At 42.1% G+C, this 5,544-nt stretch overlaps 1 long non-coding RNA gene across 1 annotated transcript; it reads right to left on the bottom strand.

Annotated features, from left to right (window-relative positions):
• Window positions 1-753: 753 nt before the first annotated feature.
• On the bottom strand, window positions 754-5,079 carry LOC133099753 (uncharacterized). The gene is made up of 3 exons (XR_009702366.1): window positions 4,947-5,079; window positions 3,128-3,194; window positions 754-795 (listed from the first exon to the last, which is right to left on the bottom strand). It is a non-coding gene; the product is annotated as an uncharacterized LOC133099753 (long non-coding RNA).
• Window positions 5,080-5,544: the final 465 nt, after the last annotated feature.

Raw genomic sequence — 5,544 nt, 5'->3', positions numbered from 1 at the left:
TTAGAGAAATACAAATCAAAACTACAATGAGGTATCACCTCACACCGGTTAGAATGGGCATCATCAGAGAATCTACAAACAACAAATGCTGGAGAGGGTGTGGAGAAAAGGGAACCCTCCTACACTGTTGGTGGGAATGTAAATTGGTACAGCCACTATGGAGTACAGTATGGAGGTTCCTTAAAAAACTAAAAATAGAATTACCATATGACCCAGCAATTCCATTACTGGGCATATACCCAGAGAAAACCATAATTCAAAAAGACACATGCACCCCAATGTTCATTGCAGCACTATTTACAATATCCAGGTCATGGTAGCAACCTAAATGCCCATCGACAGACAAATGGATAAAGATGTGGTACATGTATACAATGGAATATTACTCAGCCATAAAAAGGAATGAAATTGGGTCATTTGTAGAGATGTGGATGGACCTAGAGACTGTTATACAGAGTGAAGTAAGTCAGAAAGAGAAAAACAAATATCATATATTAATGCATATATGTGGAATCTAGAAAAATGTACAGATGAACTGGTTTGCAAGGCAGAAATAGAGACACAGATGTAGAGAACAAACATATGGACACCAAGGGGGGAAAGAAAGCTGTGGGGGGCGGGGGATGAACTGGGAGATTGGGATGAACATGTATACACTAATATGTATTAAATAGATAGGTAATAAAAACCTGCGGTATAAAAAATAAATAAAATTCAAAAATAAATAAACAAATAAATTCACCTTAAGCAAATACCACAGTAGTAACTGTTGCAGGCGTGAATCACTGATGGATGCTAAAGTTAGTAAACAAAAGTATGATGAGAAACAAGATATTTGCATAAACTCAAAGTATCTCCCCCCCATGATGTTTACTAATCACAAATGGGAAAAGAGTAAGTTTACAGTGGAGAAACCTGGCAGACACCACCCTAACCAAGTGATCAATGTTAACATGACCAGTAATAAAACAAACCAACATCATATACCATCCAATATGATTCACTGAGAAGCACACATCACTTCCGTTTTATACTTTCTTTTTTAAATTTTATTTATTTTTGGCTGCGTTGGGTCTTCGTTGCTGCCGCAGGCTTTCTCTTGCTACAGCGAGCAGGAGCTACTCTTCATTGCGGTGCGCAGGCTTCTCATTGCGGTGGCTTCTCTTGTTGCAGAGCATGGGCTCTAGGTGTGCAGGCTTCATTAGTTGTGGCACGCAGGCTCAGTAGTTGCGGTGCGTGGGCTCAGTAGTTGCGGCAGGCAGACTCTAGGGTACGCGGGCTTCAGTGGTTGTGGCGCACAGGCTTAATGGCATGTGGGATCTTCCCGGACCAGGGCTCGAACCCGTGTCCCCTGCATTGGCAGGCAGATTCTTAACCACTGCACCACTAGGGAAGTCCCCACTTCTGTTTTATTCTTCTCCCAAATGAATAACCTCAAAGTAATCATTACAAAACATCTGATAAATCCAAACTGAGGGATACTCTACAAAATAACTGGCCAATACTTTTCACAAGTGTCAAGTTCATAGAAGAAAAAGAAATCTGAGATACTGTCCCAGATGGGTGAAGACCAAGGAGACAGGACAGCTGTGGTAGCCAGCCTCCCAGGTGGCCTCCGAGTGAGCCTGGTATTCATGGAATAGGGTTGACCCGTTTACCAATAGGACGTTGTGGAAATGACACCCTGTGATTTCTGAAGCTAGATCATAAAAGACTTTGCAACTTCAACCTTACTTTCTCTGGGAGAAGCCAGCTGCCTTGTCATGAGGCCACTCAAGCATCACTGTGGAGAGACCCACGTGGTGAGGTACCAAGGCCTCCTGCTCTTCTGTGAATAAGCCATCTTGACAGCAGATCCCCCAGTCTGGTTAAGACGTCAGACGACTTCAGTCCTGGCTGACATCATGAGTACAATGTCATCAGAGACCCTGAGCAAGAACTACCCAGCTAAGCAGCTCCCAAATTCCTGATCCACAGAAACTAGGAGATAATAAATGTTTGTTGTTTTAAGCTGCTAAGTTTTAGGGTATTTATTACACAACAATGAATAACCGATTACATGCAATTTGGAATCCTGGATTGGATCCTGGACCAGGAAAAGGGCATTAGTGGGACCACTGGCACAATTAAAATAAGATATATCGATTAGCTAATACCAGTATATCGCTGTTAATTTCCTAGCTTCAACAACTGTCATATGCTTGTGTAAGATGTTCCCATTAAAAGAAGTTTGGTGAAGGGTATACAGGAATTCTGCACTGTTTTTGCAATTTTATGTAACTCTAAAGTTATTTCAAAATAAGTATCTTTTTAAAAAGAGCAGAAAAATATACCTAATTAAAAATAGAAGGAATAAAGTAATAAAGAGCAGAAATTAATAGAAAACATATACTAATGGAAAGAACCAGAAAAGTCAAGATTTGGTTCTTTGATGATACCAATAAAATTGACAAACCTCTGGCAAGATGCATTCAGAGTAATTTTTAAAAGAGAAGGTGGGCTTCCCTGGTGGCGCAGTGGTTGAGAGTCTGCCTGCCAATGCAGGGGACACGGGTTTGAGCCCTGGTCTGGGAAGATCCCACATGCCGCGGAGCAACTGGGCCCGTGAGCCACAGTTGCTGAGCCTGCGTGTCTGGAGCCTGTGCTCCGCAACAAGAGAGGCCGCGATAGTGAGAGGCCCGCGCACTGCGATGAAGAGTGGCCCCCGCTTGCCGCAACTGGAGAAAGCCCTCGCACAGAAACGAAGACCCAACACAGCCATAAATAAAAAAAAAAAAAAAAAAAAAGTACCACCCATCACCACTAAAATAGCCCTTTCTAAAAAAAAAAAAAGAGAAGGCACAACAAAAAATGATAATAAAAAAAATTAATAAAAGAGAAGGCACAAATTAACAATAACAGGAATAAAAAGGGAGATAGGTTCGACAATAAAAATATGAAGATATTATGAACAACTTTATGCCAACTTTTATATTTTATACAATTTAACTATTTATATTTAAATTTATATAAAGATAGACAAGTCCCTGTAGAAAAATAAAACTCAGCAAAACTAAAACAAGTAGAAATATACATCCTGATTAGTCCTATAATATTAAACAAATTGAATCAGTAGATTAAATCTTACCTCAAATATACAGAATGGATAAACAACAAGGTCCTGCTGTACAGCACAGAGAACCATATTCAAGATCCTATGATAAACCATAATGGAAAAGCATATTTTGAAAAAAGAATGTATATATATGTATAACTGAATCACTTTGCTGTATAGTAGTAACTAACTCAACATTGTAAATCAACTACACTTCAATAAAATAAATTTTTTTTTAATCTTACCACAAAGAAAACCCCAGGCCTATATGACTCCAACAGTAAGATTAACTGAACATTCAAAGGACATATAATTCTATCTTGTACAAATCCTTCCAGGGTATATAAAAAGAGGGACCTTCCCTCTCACATGTCATAAAGGTAGCATACTTGATACCAAAAGCTAAAAAAGAAAGAAATACTGCAGGCTCATAGACACGGATGTAAAATATCCTAAGTAAATTATTAAACTGAACCTGGTAATACATAGACAAGATAACACACGGTGCCCAAGTTGGATTTACTCCAAAACTCCAAGGTTAGAGACAAGGAAATTAATGTAATTTAACCCTTTAATAGATTAGAGGAGAAAAATTGCACCATCTCAATGAATGCCGAGACACATCTTGCCTTGCCCAGTGATACAGATCCCATGGGGCAGTAGGCGACAAGTGGTTAAAGCAATGGGAGGGGCAGTGGCTGGGCAGAAAGTCTGAGCCAGTTGCTGAGGTGGATCAAGTTATTGGCAGCTTTACCTGGAGTGCAGTCAATTTTGCACTGAAGGGACTTCCCTGGTGGTGCAGTGGTTAAGAATCCGCCTGCCAATGCAGGGGACACCGGTTCGAGCTCTGGTCCTGGAAGATCCCACATGCTGCGGAGCAACTAAGCCCGTGCACCACAACTACTGAGCCTGCGCTCTAGAGCCCGTGAGCCACAACTACTGAGCCTGTGTGCCACAACTACTGAGCCCGTGAGCCTAGAGCCTGTGCTCTGCAACAAGAGAAGCCACTGCCATGAGAAGCCTGCCCACCACAAGGAAGAGTAGCCCCCGCTCTCTGCAACTAGAGAAAGGCCGTGTGCAGCAATGAAGAGCCAACGCAGCAAAAAATAAATAAATAAATGTATATTAAAAAAATTTTGCACTGAAAAAGAAAATCCTTTCAATGATTAACTGGAACATTTTTGTAAGCATATTTATAATAAAATAACCACTTGGGTTTATAAGAAAAATAAAAGCAAGGTAATGAGTTTAAAAATAATTAATATTTAAAAATAATACGGGACTTCCCTGGCGGTCCAGTGGTTAAGACTCCCCGCTTCCCCCGCAGGGGGTGCGGGTTCCATCCCTGGTTGCGAACTAAGATCTCATAGGCCGAGTGGCTTGGCCAAAAAATAAAAAAATAAAATTAAAAAAAAAGATACATCTGAAGGAATACACTATATAAAGGTATTTTAAAAAATAAAAATAATAAAATTGGGGGTGTGGTATCTTGTGGTGGGAGACAGGGAGACGTGATGGGAGATGGCGATGTTGCTAATAGTCTGTTTCTCAAGTTGGGTGTTTATTATTTCACTCTATTGCTTATGTATATTTGACATCAATTATTTTGTACGTATCAAATATTGCATTATTTTACAAAGTGGACTCAACACGCTGCCTGTAAACCTGCTGTCTCTGGGATTCCCCCGTCCTTGAGAATAATTCTACCTCCCACATAGAAGACTGGGCCCGCTGGGGCCCTTTCCCTCCCCTTGGCCAGCCCGCTTCCCCCGCTCCACACACACACACACACACACACACACACACACACACACACACACTTAATCAAATGCTGCCTCCTGGCCCTTCGTACCTGCAGCATCTCCGTCCACCCCGCCCAGCCCAGAGCAGCCTGTCTTTATCTCCCCCTGAGCGGCTGCATCAGCTTCCTGACCACTCTTCCGGCGCCAACTGATGCTCCCCTCCCTCTTCCAGGCCGGAGCTCTGTCCAGATCCGCTCAGCTGTCTCCTGCGGAAACCGCAGTTTCTTCCCACTGACCCTGGATAAAGTCCTAAGAGGCTGTTTACAGACCCTGCGCCATCTGGCTCCACCCACCTCCTCAGACTCATTTTCGGCCATTCTCAGCCTCTCTCCCCAAGCTCCAGTCACGCTGGGATTCTCTCTACTTCCTAAAATACACCCAGACTTTCAGGCCAGAGGTCTTCCCACTGATCTTTATTCCTTTCTCCCTTCCTACCTTCTAATCATCTTTTGGTTCCACCTTAAAAGTCACTTCCTCTTCCCATTTTTCATTACTTTTTATTATTCATTACCAGGTATGGCCTTTGAAAACCTCCCTCTCTTACGATCTGCCTCACTGTCATTTGACTTCCAGCCAAATGCAGAAGATTTCCAGGTAACTCCAAGGGTCCCTAGGGAATGGTAGGGCCACCAGATGCAAGGAGCCTGG

This window comes from Eubalaena glacialis, chromosome 10, assembly GCF_028564815.1.
Source record: "Eubalaena glacialis isolate mEubGla1 chromosome 10, mEubGla1.1.hap2.+ XY, whole genome shotgun sequence".
NCBI classification, from domain to species: domain Eukaryota; kingdom Metazoa; phylum Chordata; class Mammalia; order Artiodactyla; family Balaenidae; genus Eubalaena; species Eubalaena glacialis.
The sequence above is the reverse complement of the archived record's forward strand: the minus strand, read 5'-3'. Positions and strand labels throughout refer to the sequence as shown.